This window comes from Thermobia domestica, chromosome 1, assembly GCF_964235325.1.
Source record: "Thermobia domestica chromosome 1, izTheDome1.hap1.1, whole genome shotgun sequence".
NCBI lineage: Eukaryota > Metazoa > Arthropoda > Insecta > Zygentoma > Lepismatidae > Thermobia > Thermobia domestica.
The window spans coordinates 256,138,842-256,166,420 of NC_137454.1; the positions used below are offsets into that span (position 1 = coordinate 256,138,842).

The 27,579-nt window shown below is 37.1% G+C and overlaps 1 protein-coding gene across 1 annotated transcript in view; it reads left to right on the forward strand.

The window, feature by feature from the left end:
* The window catches only part of LOC145660529 (serine/threonine-protein phosphatase 2B catalytic subunit 3), a 412,317-nt gene that overhangs the window by 151,506 nt on the left and 233,232 nt on the right, over window positions 1–27,579 (forward strand). The window lies entirely within an intron of this gene.

Consider the following 27,579-nt stretch of genomic DNA (forward strand, 5'->3'; position numbering starts at 1 on the left):
TGGCTACTCTATAATACCTTGAAACAGCTTCGCACACCTCCCCAATCCCCAGATATGAACCCCATAGAATATCTATGGTCTGTTCTGGAGACAACAATCAGAAGGCACAGCTTCTCTACTCAGGGCCGGCGCTAGCAATTTTGACGCCTTGGGCGGTGCTTTCACATGCCGCCCCTTTAATCCGCAAACCTTATTTTGACAGATAACGTTCAAGTGTCATTTAAAAACATGTATAAAATGGAAAAGTAAACAAAAAAAAAAAAAAAAAAAAGAACTACCTTTCTGGAATGTTCACGTAATATTTAAACGACTCTATACTGACACAATATTCAGTATGCTCGATTTCGCTGTATATCTGTAATATAGAGCAGCGCATACAGAAAATAAAATTTTAAAAATATACTTTAATCATGACTAAGAATTTTAATTTTTAGGCTTATTTTATATCAAAAGGCGTTTTCAACAGAGTATGGAGCAAGAAGATAATACAGTAAATCAGATATTATGGTAAATGTAAGTGATTAGCTTAAGCCTTATAATGTACTAAAACACAATAGACATACATAAATTTAACATACCTTAATTGAAAGAAACTTTTCTTGCTTTGATATGAGCAAATTTCTTTATCACATCACGTAGTCCAATGTTTTAGCCAATTTGTGTTCTATTGATATCGTCGCTAGACCACTCAAGCGTGTTTCAGACATAGAAGAGTGTAGATAGTTTCTAATAAACTTAAATTTCCAAAAACTTCTTTCTCCACTTGCCACTGTTACAGGCAAGATTAACAAAATTCTACGTGCAATACTAACATTGGGAGCAAAGTCATGTTCCTAATATTTTTTTTTTTTTTTGAACTTTCACAGGCTTAATTATAGTGGATAACACTTTCAGTTTGTCTTTCAAATCACTGGGGTTAATATCTTTCAATTCTTCGTGTGTTAAAATGGTAAGTTTAGTACACTTTTCAGACAAAAAAATCAGGTGGTAGGCTATATCTTTACGATTATTTATATCGCAAAGAAAATTGAAATACTCGCTGTGATGTTTAAGTTGCTCAAATCTTTCTCTTAAAAGCTAACACAATCACTTCTAGAACTTTGTAATAAAAATCGATCTTGTATCTTGTTTGTGGCTGTTTTCAGTAGCTTCATCCTCTGCCTCGTACTGAAACAGTCTCTTCTTTCGACTTCGAGCTTGCACTGTATTACGTATCAGTGGATCACCCGTATCTAATGCTGATGCCAAGTCCATCGTATCAACTAAGTAAGATTTAAACTTTGCATAATTTCTGCTCCTCTCAAAGTACCCAGATATATTTTCAAGAAATCCTACTGCATCCAACACATGAGAATCAATGCTTTAAAGTCATATCAGACAACGAGTGAGTAAAGGAAAGAAAAGTAACTCAGCTGGTTTGCTATACACAGAGCATCGTGGACGACCATTCTATCGGTTCTATTGTCATTACTTATTTGAAGTAAGGCATCATAAACTTCCTATATTTGATAACTGAGTCAGAGCATCAATTCGGCTCTCCCACCTTGTGGTGGATTATGATTTTAAAGTGAGACTACTAATATGTTCCTTTAGTATGGCCTAACGTTGAACTGACGCAGAAAAAAAAGTCATAAACTTTTTTTTAGCTATACAAAAAATGAGACATTTCTCAAGAAATAATACGCTGTACGATTTACTATATTCGGAATGAACAATTTGTAAACTGGTCAAAAACTCGCTATTAGAACCTAAATGTCTCTAGATGCTACCAGGGGCGGATCCAGGGGGGCGATCGGGCGATCGCCCCCCCCAGAAGAGGAAACTTTTTTATTTTATATATAAATAAAATATATAGTTTATTTTTTGACGCTCTTAAAAGTAGCTCTAAGTAGCAGTATTACAACCCACCGCCCCCCCAGAAGTCCGTCCTGGATCCGCCCCTGGATGCTACAGGCTAGAACGGCCTGTCTCAAGTGGGAGTGTACCTTTTGCATACTTGGAGCGGAGCGTTAGAACATTATTGAATAGAAAAAAATATAAAAAGACACCGTGATAATCTTATGCACTCTAGCTCAAAATCCTATCTACACTGCTGCAAGGGAAATATTGAACGAGATACCTGTGGCTAGTAGTTTGATAATTGAAAACGAGGAGGAATGCTCTGAATTTCCTGAGAGAGTATTTTCTTGAATGTGAGTAAAGTAAGTTCAATTACATTCTCAGGTTAACACAATCTTATTTTTCCATGTGAGCCTATTACGAAGCATTATATTTTGATAGTATTCTTTTCTTTTTCAAATTTTGCCGCCCATTAGACTTGCCGCTCTGGGCGGTGGCACGGCTCGACCCTCTCTCGCGCCGGCCCTGTCTCTACTAAAGAAGGCCTAAGAAAAGCTATTCAAGAAGAATGGGACATAATCAGTCCCGAAGCTACAGAACTACGAACTACTACAGGTGAAATCAATGCCACGAAGACTACAATCATTAACGCACAGGGTAATCCCACAAAATATCAAATAAGGTAATATACTTTATAAGCACTAATTCAAGCATAAGTGTACGGTGACATTTTGCGTTTACAAAAAAGGAATTCTCTCTTTTCTTCTGAACAAAACAGTGATTGTGTTTGTTTGGCCTTTCTCTTGTATATAGAAATAAAATGTATGAATGTGTAGTCTTAATTCTGGTTATATATATATTTTCCACCTCCCGTTCTCATGCTAGCTGTTTTCAATATAAAGTATGCACGGTGTACGAACACTTTCTGCGCTCACTGTAGGTATGTTGACAATAAGCGAATGTTATTAGAATATTTGTTGAGATTTCTTTTCCTCCACTGCCTTTCGCCTGGTTAAAAAGTAGTTTGCAGTGCTTTGGAGCAGCTGCAGGTGGGAACGCGATAATGTTTGAGACATACCGGCGACTTTTTTGTGTGTGAAAATAAGACCTTCTTTATAAAACAGTAAATAACTGCAGTAGCAATTGTCTACGTAAGTGATAAAGACATATCCAACTACAAGAAACTAATACAGTATATATATTCATTATTGTGTTTCTCTTTTAACAGCTACTAGCTAGGGATGGCCAATTCCAGAATTTTTACTTTCCGGAATCCGGAAAGTAAAATCGGAAAAATTCCGGATTTCGGAAAAATTCCGATTTTTTCTAAATTCCGGATTTTTTCCGAAATCCGGAATTTTTCCGAAATCCGGAATTTTTCCGAATTCCGGAATTTTTCCGAATTCCGGATTTTTTCCGAAATCCGGAATTTTTCTGAATTCCGGAATTTTTCCGAATTCCGGATTTTTTCTGAATTCCGGAATTTTTCCGAAATCCGGAATTTTTCCGAATTCCGGAAAGTAAATTTTCCGATTCCGGAAAACAAAATTTCCGGAATCCGGATTCCGGAAAATTTTGGCCATCCCTAATAAATTGCTGCTTTTGAGATGACTAAGATATTAACGTTATGGCAAATCGAGTTAGTTATTATGCAATACAATCTTACATATAATGCACACTCAATTTTGTACAAGTGTTCTTGTTCGAAAGTGTGTGAAAACCTTGTACGCCTGGCAATATTAGAAGATTGCAGTTTGTGTTGTAAACAATAAACACAGAGAGGGAAGACCGGTAGGTTCGCTGGACAGCGTTGTTTTCATGATAAGGCGACAAAAACATATTGTACTGATTGTAAACAGGGGCTGGAAATTTCGATGCGAGTATAGGTGGAAATATTCTCGCCACTTATTGCCTGTTGGTGAAGGTTTGCAATGTTGCAAACTGCCAAGTCTAGAATTTCTTACTAATTGAACGAGCTTTGAGAAGGTTTAGTATGATGCAATAATTATAAATACAGTACTAACAACCATAGACTTAAAGTATTAGGAAATAAAGCATGCTGCTGTAAGAAGAATATAATACTCATTAAATTACATGTTCAAAGTACAGTATAAAGCGAATTTTAACATGTAAACATTTTAAAGCTGTACACTTTGCCCTGTTCGGGTGCCCTTACACTGTCCAACACAAAAAAGGCATTAAACTAGGTAGATCGAGCGTGGGCATGAACCCGGCTCTGGCCGGTATTCCTTATTAAGGTTTTCCTCCGTCCCACGAGGTGAATGCTTAGATGGTAGCTTCTGTAAGGCAGGGGCGGATCCAGGACGGACTTCTGGGGGTGGGCGTGGTTTTAATACTGCTAGTTAGAGCTACTTTTAAGAGCTCCAAACTCTGGGATGGTTTTATTTAAATATATAAAATAAGAAAGTTTCGTTTCCTGGGAGCAATCGCCCCGATCGCCCCCTGGATCCGCCACTGTTGTAAAGCCAGAATTGGGCCAAACACTGAGGCCCCAGAATTGGCGGGAAATATATTCCTTCAGAATATTATGTTGCCAACAGTTCCACAAATATTATGGTGGTGGGTTCCGATATCCTTTTTTTTTTTTTTTTTTGTTTGTGTGCTTAAATTCATTATGAAGTAAATGTAGAAGTGTTTCTTTCATTGTCATCTTTCTCATTCTCGCTCTCTTTTCCCCACCTTCTTAAAATTTGAATACTGTCCCCCTGTAAGATTGTTTCTCTCCACGGCCCCAGGTTTAAAGAGACCAACCAACCTGATATAGTTAAGTATTAGCAGAACTGTACCATTAAATTCACATTAGAGACAGCGCCGTAACTTAGATTTTTTTCTGGGGGCAAGTATTAATACGTGTATTTGGGCCTCCTAGAAAAAGTTGTTTTTCTCATTCTTGGGGCCCCCTCTTTTTATCTTTCTCTTACTATTTATGCCCCCCGGATCCTTTGGGCCGTCCCTCACGGCAAGGTCTGCGGGGCCGTTACTTACGCCCCTGGGCTCCTTCTATACATGACAAATTAATTAAGTTGACAATATTGACAAATCTCAAAGCCATATGAATAAATGTTATTTCTAGGACCCCTAATAATAGAAGTTTTTTACTGAAGTGGGCTCACGACTCACTTTTGTTTTATTTACCTTTTGTGTGCTATTTATGTAATGTAGTGAAACTGTTTGATGCTTCATTTATAATTTCATGTTCGTATTGTATATGGATTAAGAAAATTTTGTCTCCAAATGGGCCCCTTTGAACAGCGCGGAACCTCCCTGGGTGGCAGTTGCCCCTTCCCTTCCCCACACAAGTTACGGCCCTTATTAGAGAAGTGAACTGTTTCGAAATTTATGCAACTTGCAAATACCAAACCCTACTAGTGCTAAAGTTGATGAGTTAGTGCCACTGTTACCACTGCTATAAGGGGAAAGAAAGGGAAGGACTGGTAATATTAGCTAGCCAGGTTTTGTGTCAAAATACAGCGCCAAGCTACAGTAAACGGACAATAGCATATCCTCGTGTCCTATTCGCTTGGTTTGCACAAAATTAATGTAGGAATTCGGGAACTTCTATTTTGACACACATCAGTGATAAAATGTGCTTTGGCCAAGCGTGACCTGGTCGCTAACACACTCGTCTTTGGTGCCAGCGGTCCCGGGTTGGATTCCCGTGGGAAACTCGGTCGAAAAAGTGTAACAGCTTTTCCAGGCCAGCCATTTTGAGTGAGGTTTTTCCTGAGTTTCCCTAATTCACACTAGGGAAATGCCGGGATGGTGCTAACTAGAGTACCCACACCCCTGGAAAACCCTGGAAATTTAAATTACCCTGGAATGTCCTGGAATATCCTTGAATTTCTTTGCAGTCCTGAAAAAGTGGAAGTTTTTTAATTTGCTAACTAGTTGCACTTACATGCAATAGAATGCGAACGAAAGCAGTCCTGAGAAATAAAAATTGCGAGAGCTATGACATTTTCCCCTCAGTGCCGCATTCTAAGGCGGCTGAGTAAACAGAAACGCACAGTATACACCATGTTCGGTGTAATACATTTCCACTCTGTGGAGAGTTGTGTTCATTAGAGATTCCTGTGCTTAGTGTATTGATTTAAAAACATTACTGTTTTGCTTCTCGTATCATGTTTTTGACCTTTTTGTGTAGTCGAAGTAACAACTAAGCAATGCCACATCTTAATCTGCAATGACATTGTATAAAAGCGACAGAGCATTAGACTGAACATTGTGTATACTATGCGTTTACGGTTCCTCAACCGCTCGTGTAAACTGTTCAAAGGCGTGCTACCACCTTCAGAGCAATATCCATTACGAAAGAAGGAAGGAAAGAGAAATATCCAGTTAGTTCACTGGCGATCTTCGTTTGATAGATTGTGGTTCATGTGGTTAAATAATAGCAATACTTTTCTTGTTATGTTACAAAAAAAAAAAAAAAAATGCCTAAAGGTAAATCTACGTTCAGTGAAACTTGGCCAAAGAAAAAAGAACATAGAGTGGCTGATTGTGGGTCCGGACAAGTACAGTGCAAAATGTGTGCTTTGCTCAAAAGTGTTCGATGTTTGCAACATGGGTGACGCTGCCATTCGAAGTCATGCAGCGGGAAAGAAACATTTGGCTTTGACAAGCAATCTAAACGACACAGTGCAGATTTTTTTTTTTTCAATCGAAAACTACTGTAGGTAATGAACGGAAAGAAGTTAGTAAAGCCGATTTGCCATCCACCAGTGCATCACCAACCATTCAGATGACACTCAATGATTGATTGCGAGCTGAAGTACTTTGGGCAATGAAAGTCGTTACATCGCATTACTCGTACAATTCTTGTCAAAACATTTCGAGTCTTTTTACCTGTATGTTCCCCGACAGTGATGTGGCCAAACAGTTTACATGTGGTGAAACTAAGTGTTCATATTTAAGTGTGTTTGGTTTGGCGCCATATTTCAAAAATCTCCTTCAAGATTACCCGCCGGCGCAGCCAAGTTACGTTCTGCTTTTTGATGAAACTTTGAACTCACGACAGCTATGAAACAGATGGATATCCACGTTCGTATTTGGGATATTAACAACAGGGTAAGTAGATGTTACTGAAAAATTTAGTGTTAGTTTTAAATACAAGAACCAAGTTATTATTAAATACTCGCATCATTCTAAGTGTAATGGTGTGTAGACTATTTTTAAAAGTAACTAAACTAGCTTTACTTAACCTAGAGTAATCATACTTTTGGCTCACCTCTGCGGCATATTCGCCATATAAGTGCTTTTTGGGAGGACTGTCCTTTCCGACGTAAACACTGCGTGCCAGCTTCTTAGAGTGGAAACTTCGCTGTAGGGTAATTGCCAAGATGCAAGGCCACCAAATAGAGCACTCTCGATAGTGGCGACATGGTTTCTCTTAAGGTTAGTGTAGTTTGAAATCGTCACCATACATTGGAAACAACCTCTGTATCTTGTTTTAAAAAACTACATCGAGTTCGTAATCACCGACATGATAACTCACAATATCAAGTTTTAATATAAATCTTACTCAAAACAGAGAAATGTGATTTTCGTCATATCGAATACTTCATTTCGCTTTTTTTATTTTAAAATCTTGGCATGAGACTAGTAGTCAGGGACTTTGACTAAAACAAAGTTCTGATACTTAAGATTATCTCCTCAACTTATACAGCTTTGGTTATAGTGGAAATCACCGTTGTTTGGTTATGATGCTAAAGAAGTGGTACGAACACATTATGCCATATTATTAATTGCGACTTAGTTATTTGTAATCATAATTAAGCAAAGGAACTAATTGCTGAGGCACTTTAGACTCATGATACTCAATGTTCTGAGCTCTAACAGAAACATATGGAGGTATAACTAAGTCCTACCGAAGTTGGGGAAGATTGGTTTTGATTGAGATTGGAGGGGATTAGCTGTACGGATATCAGTTCACTACTCGAACTTTGAACAGTGTTAGTTTTTCGATGAGAGATTTCTTAATTGAGATTCATGTCTTAAAATATGATTTTGTATCAGAAAGTCTTTTCATACTGAAAAATAATAGTGATGTTAAACATAGACCATACAGAAAGATTTAATAAAACATTTGGGAACAGTGGTATGGTTTTATTTTCTAAACAAATTTTACAGACTTGCTCGAGTAAACTTGACCAACCCTCATTCTATAAGTAAAACATGTAGCTTATCTTTTCTGTGATTCGTACACCTTTTTATACACTGCGTATAAATGTAGCTATTTTTCAGTATGTTTGTACACCGACACGCACATCAAGCTTGAAATAAAATTATTGTTTTAATAAGATAAAGGGGAGATAAAAAGGTTGTTAGAATTACATTAACAGTCTCACACATACTCCTCATGTATATGAATTTTTGTCACTGCGGTCATGGGTTTGGACTGCCTCGACGTTTCGGGTCACGAGTCACAGATTTATAGAGAACAGCAGTAACTACTGTAATAAACCAATGGAAATTGTTGTTTTTAGGAGACTAGACACTGGTTCTCAGATTTTCTTGAATCGCAGTAACTGTTGCATTGGAGAAAATGAGTTTCATCATCCATTTGGGAAGAAGGAGATTGGTCAACATTTGTTTGAGATAATTAATTCAGCACATTTGAACATTTTGGCAATTATGTCAATTTAATCTGAAATTAACAGAAATTTAAACTTAGACAAAATTCTAAAAGACTTTGCAGAGAAAAACAGAAAAAAAAGCCTTTCTTGGCGTTGTCTAATACTAAGGTGATGCACCGCATACTCAAGGTGAAGAATACCTTGAGCGAAGAAGAGGTAGAAATAAGACAAAATAATATCTCATTTATATTTTATGAAAAGTGATTTTGAAGTAACCCAAAAAAGATAATTTGTTTCCAAATTGCAATTTTTTCTAGACAAAAATCACTATTTTTAATAATTGTTTGAGTCATTAAAATAAGCGGTATTGTGAACATGTACTTTTCAGAGGTGACATACAAATCTTGTTTAATACTTGTAGGCTTACATTGTGTAATTCGATATTGAAATGAAGGTTTACTTAACTTTTGTCATATACAGTTTTTAAGCGCACATTGTGATTGCTTTCTACTCTACCACAGAGATATGAAGTTCACTTTTGTACTGTTTTTATTACTATTATTCTACAGACCTTAGTACAGGTTGCCTGGGAACCTGGAGCTGACCAAAATTATTCCCACTTGGGCCCCACGCCTCGTAAAACTGCCCCAGCATTGAAAAAATGAATTTTTTCAGTTTTTCCTATGATTATGCCCTTTAGACTGAGCGAGACGACGATTAAAGCAAGTGAATGATGATGAGGGAATTGGTGGAATGAGAAAGGAGGAGGAAACGGGAGTACCCTCAAGAAAACCCATGGACATGTCCGCCACAAACTTGGCCGGGGATCGAACTAGGAACCCCACGTACCAGAGGTAAGCGCTCTACCACTGACGGCGTTGCATTGAGACAACTCTCTCAAAAATTGCCAGGCGGTTTTGGTCATAATTAAATTTTATTTATAAAATAATAACCTTATAATATGACACATATCATTTAAAGTGGAAAATCTGCAATAGTAATTTAGTTTTTTTTTTTTTTTTTTCGAAATTTTGAGGGAACTTCTATCAGAATTTCATTTTTGTTTCATGTTAAATATTTTTGTAATAACTGGAATGACTTGATTTAGTGTAATGAGAGCGAGAAAGCCTAGGTCAGTGGTTCATACCTTTTCTTTTTTTCACGAATTAATGGTCTTTCAGTATTTTATATTATTGTTTGCTTTTAGAAATTAAATAGTTGTGATATCACTCTCTTAACAGCGATCTTAAATTACAACTTATACAAGCTTTAGTTTTGTTTTGTATGTTTAGGATAAAATGAAAAGAGCAGGATAACCTTGTTTCCCTGCCTATCTTAATGAGTAAATATGACTTAATGACGTAAAACAAGATCAAAGTTCGCAAACTACTTCCTGGTCGCAGATTAAACTACCAATTCACTTTTTTTTCTTCCCCATCAGTTGCTCGAACATAGTTTTCGTGAAAGAAATGATGCATGGTGGATGGATTGAGATTACAATGCACAGTGAGATTGCTTTCCATCAATTACATATGTAACAAATTTAGCGCATATTTTCGTTATATCCAGTCACCTCAAGCGACATCCCTTTCCGGTTGTGCGCTCCATATCGTAGACAGCATCGCGGAATTGCGAATTTTAACTGCACGTTACTTTTGTGGTTGAAACATTCACTTGGTGGTGATGACAAATGGTGGTAATTTTCCAGAAAAACGTTGTTACTTATTGATCTTATCTGGCTGCATTTTCACTATTTCCACGAGTGTTGCTTTAGAATTGCTGTAATGAACAGTCAGCTAATCGTTGAGTTTAATCTCCTCACGTGATAGCTACATTGTTGGTGTGGATAGCCAACAGCTGGCTGGCTCCATGGCTGCGTTATATCGATCTGCCTTGGATTTACTGAATTGCGCGAAAGTTGTTACTGAGGCTGACGGTAAGATTTTCGATGTTCTTTTAATTGTGACCAAAATTTTAAATGCATTATCATACGGTTGTTTTTGATTTCTCAAGCAATTTCATCTGTTGTTACATGAAATAACTTCCTTTTATACAGTTAACAAAAAATTCCGTCATGTGTACTTTATGTATTAGGCCCCAAATCATAAACTTTTCCAAAATTGTTAGCATTATGTTATCCTTTATTAGTAAATGATATTTGACAATATTACAATAATATTATTAATAATATTGAATACCCACTGGTGATGTTTGGCATAGGGTTGCCATATTTTAAAATTAGAAAAGCGGGAATTCTAAACCGTAAGTACTGATGTAAACTTGTGTATTACAAATACTAACCTGGAATCCTTCGGACTTTTTTTCTTTCTTTCTTTCTTTCTTTTTTTATAGTGATTTCTTTAAGTGACACTTCCAATGTCAGGGTGTCTGTCGGTCACGAAATCAGAAAACGGCCATGAAAGTCACGAAATTTAGCTTTTGGGTCACGATTTTTTTAAAACTACAAATGTAGGTACAGATTGGAAAATTGTGTTCTATAAAACGTCAAAATTCACCATCAAGAATATGTGGCCGGTTTTAGACGCTACCAAATCGCAAGCAAAGTATGTTTCTATCGCATAGATGAAATTTCGGCCTAATTCGCACCCAGATTCGCTCTTGAAAATGTTAGGAAATTTTATGATTTGGTAAAGGAAAGGTCACGAAAAAGTCACGAAATTTCATTTTGGAATTTTAGTAGACACTCGGAATGTTGTACGAGGCGCATCCAGAAAGTAAGTTTCCCACGCGTCCCATAGCTAGGAAACGGTATGTTGCGCGAAGCGATTACGTGTACGTGAGTGAATAAGGTCCTAAATAGCATAGCACATGCACTAGCGGAAATTCCCTAGTGCTCTCAGTAGCATCGTGGCAGTGGTTGAAGATGGACGTTCCTATTCCAGCTCCCGCCACGTGTGAAGTGCGAGCAGTGATAGTTTTTGAATGCACAGTGCCCATCGTCAGCTGTGCCAGGTCCATGAGCCTAACGGCATGAGCAAGCAGTTCCTGCAGATTTTCCACTCCTTATTGCACACCACTGTCACGGAGTGCTTGTTGATCAAGAAGTTTTGTGTTGAAGCAACTGACCCCAGAGCACAAAGCAAGGCACACAAGGTCAGCATTAACATTTTAGCAACGATACAGCTGACGATGGATTTCAATCGGTGCTATGCCCTGTGCATTCAAAAACTTTATCACTGCTCGCACTTCACACGTGGTGGGAGCTGGAATAGGAACGCCAGTCTTCAATCACTGCCATGACGCTACTGAGAGAATTTAATATTTTTTTATATTCATTTATTTCTTTGTATTGAAGGCATGTGGCCCATAATACAATTCTACAAGTTTGTGACGTAATGTGAATGTAAACAACAAATACGAATGAATAGGTACACTAAAAGATTATTATTTTTTTCATATGGTGGAGTAGAAGGTGCGTTGTTGTCCTCAGTCTCTCTTAAAGCTTCTTCCCATAAACGATAGAATGATTGCAGAAATTTTGCTAAGGTTGATAACTTCTGTTGCATTCAAAATTTTGCATCGGTTGCATTTAAAATTTTGTTTAATACATATATAATTTCCGGTCACCTGTGCATCCCCATTCGGAATATTGCTATGGCGCGTCTTTGTTCCGTCCGTAACTCAACATATTTTTCTGCCCCCTCATTTGTTTTGATCTGTACGTATGTTGTCAAAGATCGCTTGGCTTCGCAGTCAGCTTTCAAATTTTGATTTGTATCTGATATTACTTTTTCTCTAATTGTTTTACACATTTCTTTTGATTTCTTGTTTCTGTTTTCTAGCAAGTCGATCATATTTATCTCTTGCAATAGTTTCACTACTCCCATTATCCATGAGTTATTTCTTCTCTGTTTCATTTGGTATTTAAGGCTTTGCTTCTGAATTTCCCTCTCGTTGTCTGTTTCGCATAGGTTTAACCAATACTTAAGTACCCGTATTTTTATAGCTGAGCTTACGGGATACCTCCCTGTATCGGGTAGGACCGCGCTTTAGATGCCGATTGTGGTACCCCTAATATTTGTTTAATGAACTTGGTTGCTGCTTTGTTAATTACGTTATCAGCACAGTTTGTATCCCAAACTTCACATCCATACAGGAGTATGGGCTGCAGTAGTGTATTAAATATCCGCGTGAATAATTTGAACGGAATGTTGTTGTCTGTTCAAGGTTTTGCATATTACGAATATGCTTTTTTTCTGTAATAGCTGCCACCCTTCTCTGGTGGTCTATCCAGGTTCCATTATACGATATGTTTACTCCCAGGTATTTAAAGCTTTTAACTGCTTCTAGCTCCTGCCCCTGGTATGACCATCTCTCTCTCTCCTTTTGCCGGTTTGTACCTCTTTTTAAATACTACTACTTTCGTTTTCTTGACGTTTACTTAAGGTTCTACTCTTTGGAATACGCTTCTAATGCATTTAGTGATCTCTGTAATCCTATTACGGTTTGAGACGTGATTGTCAAATCGTCCGCGTACAACAATACTGGAATTGATGTTTGCAGTACATGCGGAGGATGGCTATCGGTTTTATCTAGTACATCAACTGCGTCATTGATGAATAGATTAAATAATATTGGAGAAAGTTGGCACCCCTGTCTTAGACCTATGTAGGATGGTATAGGTTCGGATATTTTATTTCGGTCGTTTCTTACACAGAAATCAACCAGTTTGTATATTTTTTCGATTCTTTGAAGTGTTTGCGTGGACATTCCATACATTTTTAGCTTGTACAATAAGGCAGTTCTGCTGACGGTGTCAAAAGCTTTTTCAAAATCCACGAAGCAGCTGAACAGTTCGCCTCGTTTCTGCGTTAACGCCTTGTCAATTAAGGTGTGTGCACAGGGTGTCTATCGGTCACGAAAGTACTGAAAGTCACGAAATCAGAAAACGGTCATGAAAGTCAAGAAATTTAGCTTTTAGGTCACAATTTTTTTATCTGTACAAATAAAAGTATAGACTGTAAAATTTTGTTGTATAAGACGTCAAAATTCACCACCAAAAGTGTCTGTGGTCGTCTTTAGACGCTATCAAATCGCAAGCAAAGCACGCTTTTATCGCATGCATGAACCTGCGGCCTAAATCGCACTCGAATTCGCTCTTGAGAATGTTACGAAATTATATGGTTTGGTAATTTTAAAAAAGTTACGAAATTTCATTTTTGAATTTTGGTAGACACTCTGGTGTAGCACCATTATATTATCTATAGTGCTGTAGCCTTTTCGGAACCCTGCTTGTAGTGGCGATACTTTGTTATTGCAGTTTGCCCATCGTTCTATTCTTGTGGCCAGGATTCTCGTGTAAATTTTACTTATGACCAGTAAAAGTCTGATTCCTCTATAATTGTTAGGGTCCTGTGCATTGCCTTTCCTTTTGTACAGTGGAACAATTATACCCCTTCCCCATAAGTCCGGTAAATCTGCTCCCTGTAACAGTTTATTAAACATTCCGGCTAACGATTTCATAAATTTTTCGCTCTGTACACTGTTTAAAAAATTCTGCCACAATACCATCTACCCTTGCTGCTTTATTATTTCTCATGCTTTTTGTAGCGCGCTTAATTTCATGAATTGATATTTCTTTATCGAGGATGGGATCAGAACTTGAAAGGGAATTGACTGTGTTGTTTTCCATGTGTCGTTACTACCCAGAATTTGCCTAAAGTGTTCCGCTCATACTTCTGTAGTAATGTTTTGTTTCGGCGTTTCTTGTGTATTGGTTCCGCGGATCATACACCATACTTCCTCGTAATCGTTTGTATTTAAGGTTGTTTGTAAACTCGGGAACCACTTCAGTCCATTGTTTCCTTTTGTTTTTACACACCTCTTTGTATCGGTTCCACTGTTTTAAATATTCCGTTAAGAAATAAGGCTCCCCCCTGAATCGTTTGAATGTACGTAATGCTGAAGTTGCTTCCCGACGTGCAGTGACGCAATCAGTACCACACTATGGATTTTTAGTTTTGATTGGGGTTGTACTGAGAGAATTAGGGAAGTTCTGCAGGCGCAGGCGCCATGTTAGGACCTTACTCTCTCACGTATACGCATACGCTTCGCGCAACATACGGTTTCCTAGCTATGGGACGCGTGGAGAAACTTCTTTCTGGATGCACCTCTTACATTTCTAACGAAACTAAAGTAAAGCAAATTTAGTTCTTGCCTTTAATGTTTTATTCAGTTCAACAAATGTAAGTCTCGAAGAGTAAGATACCTGTAATTGTAAGGATATCTGTAAGGCAATCCCCCCCCCCCCGCAAAAAAAGCAAGCTATATATGGCAGATATTGTTTATACGATTTTCTCTCTATGAAACACAAAATAATTTCTAAATTTTTATCATAAGAAAGGTAAAACATTTAGAAGTCTTGGCCCATCTCATAAAGTTTCTAATCATTTTTAAAGATTCCTACTTGAAATCGTACTAACATACAAAATTACCACGGTTTCACGAACATGATTGAGATTGACACAGAGATGTAGCGGTTTACGTTGAATATAACAACACTTTATCAACGAAGTCGTATTAATTTTTCTCCAATCCAGAAAAGCGGGTGGTTTTTCGTGATTAAGAGATGATTAAGCGGGGGCGAATATTGGACCTGAAAATCGGGTGGTACCCGCTAAAATCGGGTAATATGGCAACCCTAGTCTGGCATGATAATTTCGCATTGTTTGTACATTGTTGCCTGGTTTAAGTGTAATGTTTTCTTTCACATAACTTTCTTGCGCTTGGAAGTAACCCTGAGGAAAGTAATACTTTAGATCTGGAGAATATACTGGGCATGACAATTGTCTTAGGAAAGTACCGAGAGTCATTTTTTACGGAATCTCAAATAGTATGGTGATACCTGTATTTTAATGGAACCATATTATTTAGAGATTGTATAATTTGTGGTTTTGGAGAAATTAATTTCGTTTGTGTTTCGCGCAGAAGCTTTGTAACCCTTTTAGGATTTTTAGTACGAATCTGGAGTAGTGTTTTGTTCAAACTCTTATTAACCTCATATAACACGTATTGAACCTGTTTTTATTGAAGTCAAACATGGATGAAAGAACACCCCAGATGATGATTTGGGACCGGATGGTCAAGTTGGAAGCGGAGGGGTGAGACTTTTTTAGAACATTTTTTTTTTAATCTTGCCCCTGGTTTTCAAGATATCAGATTGAAATTTTGCATACGGATTATTTGCATTTTTTAAAAAATCTCTACGTAAACCCAATCCCGAGGGGGTGATAAAAATCTTCGGTTTTTCACGAATTTCCGGGTTCAGATGTATGATACGGACATGTGACGTTTACCGTTGGAAAGGGCGCGTTATACTGAAGAAAATGACGTTTGAAGCATGATCCTAGACCAAACAGTAGTGACAGTGAAATTTTGGGATATATACACTGTAAATGGGTTACCTTCAGACAGACATTCAAAAAAAAATTTCTGCCCTTTGTTTTCAAGATATCAGATTGAAATTTGCACATGCATTGTGTACATAACTACAGATTTTTCAAGAGATTTTCAAATCACTACGTAAACCCGGGCCAGAGAGACGCAAAACTTTTTTTTTTTAAAAAAACATGGTTTTCACTGATTTTTTTTTTTTTTTCCGTTTCTGGTGTATAATACGGACAAGCGAGTGCTACTGTTGAAAAGGATGCACTCTTTGAAAAAGAAAAAACGATCCTACGATAAAAAGTAAGGAGGCAGTAGGTGTTTGACTGAAAATCTAAAATTTATCTCTAAAAGTGGAAATCCCAAAAGGGATAATTTGTCTGTATTTCAATAGGGTCATATGGTTTAAAAGTTTCCTTTCAGTCGGTTACACATGAACTGAAGCGAATGAAGTCATTGCAGATTCAATGAAAATTGATTTTTAACTGTATCACTTCAGAATTTCTTCGCTTAATGAAACAACTTTTTAGTCAATCAATGCATGAAGGAAATTCTTAGCTAATGAATGCAAAATAATAATAATAATAATATAAATGAATAATCAGTAAAGGTCGATTGCTTCGCCCTAAATTTGCAACATTGTTAAATATCAGATCGTGTTTTAATTTAAATGATAGACACTCCTATCGGGTAGTCGAAATTGCGTACAGAGTAATCGAAATTTCGTAGTGTATGTAGTTAAAATTGCGTAATTTCTATCATTTTGATTAGTTCGAAAGTGAATAGCTTAAAATACAATATACGTCAGGGTACTAAATAAATTATTAAATTAGTAGAATAACACAACAGAAATCAAATAGATTTCTAACAGTGACTAAACTTTGAACTAGGTGGGCTATGCAATAATTCCAAATTCGGAGCGAAGCGATGAACCTTGATTCATAATCTTTTTTTTTTATACTGCAATTGTTTTCGTGAACGAATGTGACATGCAAATAGTTGAATTTGGCATACAACCATGTCGGTCCCGGCGTCCCCCACAGGGGACATAAAATATAACAAGACATTATAATTTCTTTACAACTTTAAAATCAGACTGGCAACACTGAAAACTTTACAGGGGATGATCATAGATGGAGCATCCCTTATAAACAGTTTTCAATGTAGCCAGTCTGATTTTAAAGTTGTAAAGCATTAATAATTTCGTCATATTTTATGTCCCCTGTGGGGGACGCCGGGACCATGGATGAGCGAAAAGTATACTGGCTTTGGAAAGTTGTTCACAGCACTAAACGAAAAAGACTTCGCTCTAATTCTAATGCTAAAAATTCTATTTTCCATTGTTTACAATGAAAATTCACGTGCCAAATGCTTTTCCAATGTTTATCTGCATCCCTTTTTTCGGTGATTTATTCCTCAATGTATGTCCAATTGGGATATGCGACCCATTACAACATTCAGCGCGTGCTCTGGAATCACCAGGTCATATTTGGTTAAGAAGGTTCAAATATCTTGGAGTATCGGGACAAACTAACGCTTCAGTCGAGTAAAGAAGAGCTTCGCTCTAATGACATTAACAGGAAAGAATAACATAGGTCTGTCATCCGGGAGGTAGCATCTCGGAGAGAAAGACACTATAACGAAACGGGTCATTACACAAGGAATTCAGATGTTCTTTCTTCTGATATAACCGATCAGAAAGATTACTACAGTTCTGTATAAAAGTAAGCAATTAGGTAGTTTACATTGTATACTTCTCCAGTTACTGTATTCTGATTCCTGAGTTGCACTATAAAATATGATTTTATTTTTAGATTCTGATCACGAGATAGGTTAAATGATGAAGTGGCTTTGTAAGGGAGCAAATGTATTTTCTGGATAATGACAAAGTGGAACTTGACTCCTATTTAGTACGTTTTAAGAGCAAACAAAAATCCCGTTTTCATGACAGTCTTGCAGTAACTAATGAACATTCTACAACAATATTAGTGTTTAAAGAAAAAAAAATACAAAGATTAAACAAAACAACAACAGCAGCAAATAAAGATTTCATTAAGCTGAACGAAATGTTATGAATGAGTGTAAATCTTCATGCATAGTTTTCGAGAAAATCGATAAAAGCAGTTTTTTTTTCTGTAAAGTTAGAGAAACATGCTGTACAATAGTCACGCCAATTATTAATATGAAACTGATCCTGAAAATACACAACCAAGAATTTTATTATGACACTAGCAAGAGACCAGTTAATGAGATATAGCCCGAAATTACGATCAACTCTTAAATTTCAGTTTTTGTTTAACTATTATATTGTCAAAAAAAAAAAAAAAGCATATTAAGCGATAGATCATATCGAGTTGAATAAATTGACATCATTGAAGGGGACTTTCATTCGTAGTTTTCGAGAAAATCAAGAGAAAATATGGCATTAAAAAGTATGTCGTTCCTTGCCAATTTGATGCAGGGGATAGTTTTTATACTGCAGGAATAACCTTTTTATTATTAACTTATGTACTGTATATATCAACCGTTTACTAGTAGATTTGTATTTGTTTGATTTCTCCGCACATATGGTAACCATCAGTGGTGTAGCACACTTTTGCACCCCCACCCCCCGCAAAATATAGAGAGGGGGGGGGGTCTCTAGTTGTAAAGCCGATAGTTATGGCGACAACAATAATAATGCCTTTCGGCCAAACCTACAAGGGGAGGAAAATTGTAAAATTTATACAGGGGAAAGATGTTATTGAGTGTAACTCATGCAACCCGTTTGACAACTAAGGAGAGAGTGGTTGCCGAATGGAAAGGATAATTGGGTAATTTTTCGAGAGATTTTCCCACGTTATCCGGGCTTTTCATCAGGCCGGATTTCAAGTAATTTATAACAAATTTAGTGTGTAACAGTTTTAACTGACCATAGTTTTGAGGTCTATGGACCATGAAACGGAAAACTGTTGAAACGACTGTAATATACAGGTTTATTTTCGAAATATACTAAGAGATGACAAACGTTCCTGCATCATCGAACTGCGCACATGGTTCTTAATTTTAGTTTTGAAAAAGATGGTTCTGCTGAAGCTACTGTCACAGGAAGAGTTAAAAACAATTTCAAAGCCACAGAGACCCCAGGGATACTGGAAATAATCACATGATTTTTAATAAGGACCAATTCCGCAAAATCTTTCACTGTTCCCTCTTTTAAGCATTTGATATGACCCGTAGTGTACTTCGAAATGATAAATAACTGATGAGGGAATTCTGAAGAAATATCATTCGGATATATCACTAAAGGTTTTTCCACCTTTTAAATGGAGTTCCTTGTCACTACTATTCAAGAGAACACTGGGTTTTTCTTCGATGCGATGGTCGTCGTTTCTAAAACTTTGTTGTACTACCACTTGAACTACAAACTCGTAGGATTCCATTTGTTTTCTTAAGGAAATTGCATCGTCGCGTTCCTCTGATTTGTTTGATGTTAACAGTTATGTTGCTTAAAGCCTTCAGAATTTCTCCGTAACTAAAACGGACAGCTAATAACGCGTCGTAAGCTGAACCCCACCTTGATGGACATAGTCTTTTAAGAGTCGTGGCTTTATTATTAGTTTTTAAAAGTTGCCATCTTTTAATACTGAAACAAGAAAATACATAAAGTTTTTCAAGATGTTATCTGCGGAATTTTAGCTGCGTCTCTCAGCACTAGAATCAAGTTGTGAGCAGCAAAATGTACATAACTGTCTGAAGGCTCAAGTCTCTTGATGAGCTCTTGCGCTCCCGAATACACTCCGCTCATCACTTTCGCCCCGTCGTAGCCTGTCCCCTGTACTGTCTTATTGAAATTCCCTTTTCTTCAATGAATTGTAAAATTGTACTTACAAATCCTTGTGCACTTCCGTCCAATACCCTCAAAAATCCCAAGAAACTTTCATGTATAATGAGTTCTATGGGACTCTCGTTTACATCCTTCTTTATTAGAACGTATGGAAAAATGAAGCTTAAGGGGATCTTCTACCATCTCCGCTTAGGTTTCTAACTCTCCATTTGATAACATGTAAAATTTAATATGGTAATTTCTAACAAAGTATTGCAGGTAATAACTTGAAATTTTTAATACAAATACACAAGACCCATATAAATCCAACCACGGTCTCCAATTTACGTTACATGCGTTAGATTAATTGCAATATAATCTTCAGTAAGTTTGGCAACAGAGAATAAAAAGTATGCTGCAGAGGGGAGAGGGCTGACCATCTGTTTGCTTGTTAGCTGCTTTTAAAAGGACGCTCTTACCAGAAAAATCACGTTGTGATTCTCACTTCTCAGTGGTTAGAATGGTCTGGACTGGAAGAGCCCAAAACCTCTTCTTTCTTCCTTTCACGGTTTGTTTGTTTCTTCCACCCCCTGCTGTCACAAGAAGACAACTTGTTTCGGAAAGCACTTTGAATTAGTACCGAAACGCCAAACTGAATGACACCACGGACGGATTAAAGGGAGGGGCGGTCACTCCCTCCGAGAACATTTGAATACTTTGAATAATCGGAGTAAGAAACTAGAAATTGCGTAATCTAATAAGAAAAGTTTGTTGAAGTATACAAATCAAGACGCATTTTAAAGTGTCACAGCATTGTACTCTCATTCCCTCCCCTCCCAATTCCCTTCTGAAGAAGTTCTCTTTTGTTTCTCTGTTCCATATTAGCATTTACACTTACACTTTCATTATCCAGTATTGATTTTTACCATACCATCTGCACAGAAGGCGAATAAGGTTTACGAGTCCTTCCTGACCCCTTTTTTAAAAATTGCTAATTATAATAAAATTTATCGAAAACAGTTCATCTCAACGATAAAGACTTATACACATTCATTATTGCAATTTTAAAATAAACTCGCCGCCTGTCGCGTATGCTAGCGATCTAATATATACGAATAGATGAAAAGTTAGTTTGAAGCGTATTGTTTTTCTGTAATTAAGTCCGAATTCATATTTGTTTCTATTGTTGCATCGACAAAAGTGAGTGCTAAATCGATTTAGGCTCGTTGGTCTTTGCGAGGTCCCTCAAGATGCAAGGCCGTGGGCAGTCGCCCACCACTTGAAACGCCTCTGCACTAGAGGTCTGCACGTGCTCGGGCCTACAAAGAATGCATCACTTCGGGCCCGGGAGGGGTTCGGGCAGTAGCGTCATTTCAGATTTGGCTTGGGGGGCCAAGACCCCTTGATATATGTAAAATTTCGCGTTTTTCACTGATTTACTACTATGCTATTGATAAAATTATATAAATCTCAAACTCGGGAGGGGGGCAAATGCCTCTCCCTGTCCTCCTAAATGACGCCCCTGGGTTCGGGCTGTGAATTTTTAAATATACAACCATATTTCTCGGACTTTTTCGGGCCTAACTTTGTAAATATAGTGTAAAACGATACAAATTGCACCGTTCTTTCTGGAGGACTTTTAAAACACAACTGCAAAATCAAACCTCAAATTGCTGTAAATAAAAAATACAATTTTGCATTAATAATTAAGTTTCTGCAATTCAGGCTTATTTCGGGCTCATTTGATTATCACAGAGCTCAGTCCGGGCTAGGGCCTAAATGCTAAGACATGTTTTGGACTCGGGTCGAGCCTCACATTGTAAATTCACAGGCCGGGCCCGGGCTGAAAATTCCGGCCCGTGCAGACCTCTGCTCTGCACCCGCACACATTCCTTCCTAGTCCAGAAAATCTCCTCCCCTCCGCATCGTCAATAATGGTAAATTTGTTCCTCGTATATTTGCTTATTATTGTAAGAGAATTTCAAACCAGAACTCTAAAATTTGTTCGTTCTCTGGGGTAATGTGAGTAATGCAAATTAAGAAAGATATGCGTAATATACAAATGTCAGAAAAACTTGATATCAATTTGAATAACCTTTTACGTAATGTTTATTTTAGAAATAATAAACTTATGCAAGTATATCGAGGCATCTGAAATTTAATGGGTGATATCAATAAAAATAAGTAACTACTCCTGAGAAGTCCTGCTCGAGAATCGGAGTAACTACACCTGGAGTAATCTCCTCCCTCAATTTCGTATCAATAAAACAAGCCACTACTCAGGTCTAGCCTGCTCCCGATTTATGAACGTTTACTCGCGCTTCCTCTGCACGTAGCACTGAGTCGTATCAATAAAAGAAGTGATTACTCATTTCTCCCATTCATCGCGCAGTCATTTCGTTGTTTTTAACCTATGGCGTAGTATCTTAAAAGCCAGGAAACGGGCAAGTAGCAACGATAGCTTCCATCAAAGTGCATTTGTGGATATTGTAAAAGAGTTTCCAGTGGTACTTTCAAAGTCACAGCTACCAGAAAGTAAACGAAGGAAAGCCGAAACTTTGAAGGTAATTACAGTGAAATGCAACGAAATATCAAATACATCTACGACTGAGACACAAATTCAAAAGAGAATCTTTAATATTCGAGCGAGAATAAAACAAAAATAAAAAAGAAGAAAAAATAATAAAAAAAGGGAAAGAAGAAAGTAATACTCAAACCATAGGAATGAACCTATTTGAGCTGATGGATGTTGATTGGAATCCAGCAATATCAAGATTAACACGACAAGCGCATATCACGTGTTGTCCAAGGTCTTTGTAGATTGTTTGGCTTTAAGAACGAAATCAGACACTTGGCTCCTTTGTTTTCTTTCTAAAAAAGTCCAGCCACCCACGTCATAAATCATGTCCATCTGATTGCGTTCTCCATACCATACATGTCCCCTTTCGCCTTGACATAAACAAAATACATTCTCATGTATACACCCTTTCTATCAACGTCGAGTTGAGTTGATTATTAGTTTAACGTCCTTTTCAGTAGCGTGCCTATGTGAGACAGAACCCACTGATTAACGTGGAATCCAAACCACATGAGCTCCTGCCGGGAATCGAACGCGGGTCTCCTATGCCAAAGGCATGTACGCTAACCGCTTAGCCACGAAATAGCTCTTCCTATTAACATATTACTCTCCAAAATACTAGGTTTCTTTAATGCCACTTGTGTATAGTCAAGTGCTCCGATAGCACCCGGAAATGTATATTGTTCTTGCCACTCTGCCTTTGCTGTTTGTATATTACGCACACTTCCGGAAACAATCCATTTTCAGGTAGTCATAGACAGTACTTTGAGCCACACCAGAATCCCCTGACATTCCAACCTTGAATTCTGGATCACTCATGTAACGCAAGAAAACCAAGGGCACCGATTTCTCTGTAAATTGGGGGGAGGGCATTCAGATGCAGAAGGTATATATATCAGGATTTTAAGACAAATTGCACTCTAATTATGCCAAGTATTGTACATTCATAAATACAATAGGGGGCCCACATGAGCTTTGGGGGCCCGGGCCCCCTGGCGCCCACAGAATCGGCGCCCTTGAAGAAAACCCGCATCTTTTCATCATTACGTAGTCCACCACCCCGAATTTCGGTTGATTCTCCTTAAAAAATGTTGTGCTAATCACTACATTTTCTTTCATAAACTTATAATGCTTTTTGTAATCTCCATTTCCAACATTTCTATGCAGTTTATAAGTTTTTCTACGTAGTAAAACAATCATATACTCTGCCATATTTCGCACGGAGTCACCTATTTAGCTTGCTCCACAAATTTGGAGAAGTTACTAGCATGACAGAGGAGTCTTTGATTTTTATTGATATCAAACGCGTAGTAGTTACTCGGCTCGAGAATAGAGGTGTGGTTACTTCAAAAGGGCGGGGCTTCTTCGAGGTCAGCCGGGACGACTAGTGCTCAGTTCTCTTTTTATTGATACCAATGCGAGTAACTACTTGAAAATTGGGCGTAATGAGTAACTTCTCCGTTTTATTGATATCACCCAATGTTAAATAGTGGCGAGTGAGCCAGAAGGGGCGTGCACTATTCAGTTAGTCAAAGAACTCATATATGTAGCTTGAAAACTAATACTATTTAAACCAATATTGAATTAGACAAATTTGATCACTCTGGCCACAGAAAAGGCGTCACCTTCTGTGGCCCACCCATCGCATGATGGGAATGAAAGACAGAGGAAAAAAAAAGACAAATTTGTAAAAAGTAGGATAACCATAATTGGAAATAGTATGTGTATTTTTTAAGGAGGAAACCCAGAAGTAAATTCTCGATATAATAATAATAATAATAATAATAATAATAATAATAATAATAATAATAATAATAATAATAATCTTTCTCACTTCAGTCATAGGTTGATGCGCAAGAAGGAAATTTTAAAACTTTTCTCTCCCCTGGGAGAGCTGTTTTATAATTTGATAAGGTCTCTTCTTCGTAACTGCATCTATCCCTGATCGGGCCGCGGTGGGTCAGTGGTAGAGCGTTCACCTCTAATGCATGGCGTCCTTAGTTCGATCTCAGCTTGCACTAAGTGAACTTTGTGGAGGACGCTCCAGATTCCCTACCCAAATTGTCACGCGGTTCGTATGTCAGTCTTCGAGTTTCTTCAAAGAATGTTACATTATCTGCTATGAGATCTGCAAACGATCTCCATTGTATAACTGCTATCTCGATAGAGGCAGTGAACAAAACTGAGGACAAAGCTGCCCAAAACAAGTTTTTGACAAAAAAAAAAAAAAAAAAAGAAGAAACAGAAACAACATTTTTTTTTTTTTTTTTTTTAGCCAGAAGCGCTCATAAATCACTACCACGTGACGCGAAGACTATTAGGGCTAGAGGTTCAGCAGAGAGCTCTCAATTCCTGGAGAAATTCTATCCTCTACGTTGCCAAGTGTAAACGGAAGTATACATTATAATTAATCTAAATTGATCTGGGGCATTAAATCAAAAACAGAAACCATGAACATATACGTATTGCTGTTGGAAAATATCATGGAAAATTTTGAGACGGTAAGTGCAATATCTTGTTAAATATTCACATAGAAATATCTACGTGTTATCTTATAGGGATCCTGAAACACTTGCAAGTGGGTAGACATCCCCTTAATTGGTCGTGTTTTGAAATATCTTGTAGTATCCAAAATCAAAGGAAAGAAACAAGCGTCCTGTGTTTCTGCGATTATTTGTTTCTCTATTTGCGTTGACAGCATTTGAATAATTTCATTTTGTATTTCGGGACTTATGTATTTTTGCTCTTTGTTTTACATTTATTAATAGAGACAAAATGGGGTCGTATTTACTCAGAAATTAAACTACCGCAAGAAAATTACCACCGTTAGGTTCACCTAGTTTTTCTCGATGTCCCCTAAAGGCAATATTACACATTGCTAGAGATGCAAAAAAGCCGGCTTTTTTTTGAATCTGTGATTTTTTGCACATAAGAAGACGGCCTTTTTAAAGAAGAAGAAGAAGAAAAAAAGAATTGTCGAAATTTTGGCTTTTTTCATTTTCATGATTTTTCTATTTAAAAAGCTTTCTAATAGTATACTCTAAAGTTAAATAAGATTTCATAACTTAAATGCTATATTTCGCTCTGGAATTTACCATCATGATGGATGGAACACATGTTGTATGAATTAAAGTAAACGTAAAGTACGTATTATTTGAGGGCAACTGTAGAAGATATTAACTTCTGAGTTATCGATATATATATATATATATATATATATATATATATATATATATATATATATATATATATATATATATATTACATTATTTCTTTTTAATCATCCGTGTTTCATTTCCTAGAGATTAGCAGGCCTGCTCTAGCTTCTAGTACATTTTCAATATATCCGTCAGAGCGTACGTTTGTCAGCATGTCTGTCAAAGCGTATTTCCACATTCTTGTTATACTGTAGCTGTGCAATGATTTAGCAATAATCTTATGGATACAAAATAGAAGACCATTTTATACTGATAATCAGTGGCGGATTTAGAAAAGTATTTTGGGAGGGGTTTTTCTTATTAATATTTAGTTTTTCTAAAAATACCTAATTTTTATTTGAGAAGAGCTTGAAGTTTGAGTATCGGGTTGAATCTTGGACTTCCCGATAGAAGCGCAAAAGCTAACCACTCACTCATGGTTGTTGTGCAGTTGTGCTTAACTTAAATATATTCTCTCTCTCTATGGCCTATGGAATCCGAAGGTTGAATGCCGCGTTCACAAAAGCTCTCCACTGACTTCAATCCTTAGCCAACTGGATCCAATTTTTACTTTGTATTCCTATTTCTGCGAGATCCATTTTAATATTGTCCTCGTTTTCCGATTGGATTTCCAGTTAAAATTTTGAAAGCGTTCCTACCTTCTTCCATCCTGGCTGCATGACCTGCCCACCTGAGGCTCCTAGAGTTGATGACCGTAACGATGTTTGGTAAACCGTATAAATTATGCAGTTCTTCGTTATGAAGTTTTCCTCATTCCCGTTCCTCTTGGGTCCGAATATTCGTCTCAATTTTATTTTCAAATACTTTCAGTTTGCGTTCTTCCCTTAAGCGACCATGTTTCACAACCATAAAACGCAACAGGCATGATTATCGTTTTATATATTTTAAGTTTTAAATTTCTCGACAGAATTCGCGACGACAAAATACTTTGAACTGAATAATAACACGAATTTCCTGATTTCAGTCGACATTTAATTTCTTTGTGGATATGGTTTTGTTCTGGTGATATTAATCCCAGATATTTGAAAGTATCCACTTTGTCGAAAGTATTATTTGATATTTTAACGCATCCATAATTTGCCATATTACGATCCCGGTGAACCATATTACGAATCCATGTATTTAGTTTTCTTTGCATTTACATCTAAACCAATGTCGCTGCAAGCGTTTAGTAAGGACTCTGCATTTCTGTTGGGTTATATTGTTCTCCTATCATCCCCTATTAAATTTACATCAGCATACGCCGTAACCTGATGAATACAATTCAGCTCTAGGACCTGGTTGCTATCTTTAATTTTCCTTATAGCGTACTCCGAAACAGCTGAACAATAATGGCGACAACGCGTCTCCTTGTTTCAGACCATTCTCGACATAGAAGCTCATGGACAAGATTTTTTCTGCTCGGACTTTACTTTGGGATTCATTTAAACACATTTTAATTAATGTAACTAGCTTTTTCAGTATTCCGAATTCTGTAAGAATGTTGTACAATGTTTCCTCCTATCCGAGTCGTAAGCCTTTTTAAAACCAATAAACAGCTGATGTACTGGGTAATATATTCCCATTCCTTTTCGAATATTTATCAAGTAGTAAATATCTGGTCGATAGTTGATCGATTTCCCTAAATCCACACTGATAATCTCCAATAATTTCATCTGCGTATGGAATCAATCTTGTTAATAGAATGTCAAGAGAAAAGCCTCGATAATCATTACATTCAGTTTTGTCGCCTTTCTTGTGAATTGGAACAGTGATTGATTCTTTCCACTCTTAATGTGTTCCATAGTTTCTCTCTCTCTCTCTCCCTCTTTTTTTTGTTTGTTTGTTTGTTTCTTGAAATTTCCTAATGATATGTTGAATTCCTATCGTTAATAATTCAGAAACCTTCAGGACTGGGTAAAGCGTGATGGTTATAAGTCTAGGAAGCCGCACGATCAGATGAACAGGCTATTACGCATATGATCCTTAACAGAAAATTTGGTACATTCCCGATTCTGAACAAGCTTAAGAAACAGTCAGTGCATTATAGAATTCGGAATTTATACCGATTATGCAGATTCCAAGCACCTGATAGGTGGTAACATTATTACGTATGTGATCAATGAATGAAAAATTTGTTCGAAATATTCATACAATGTA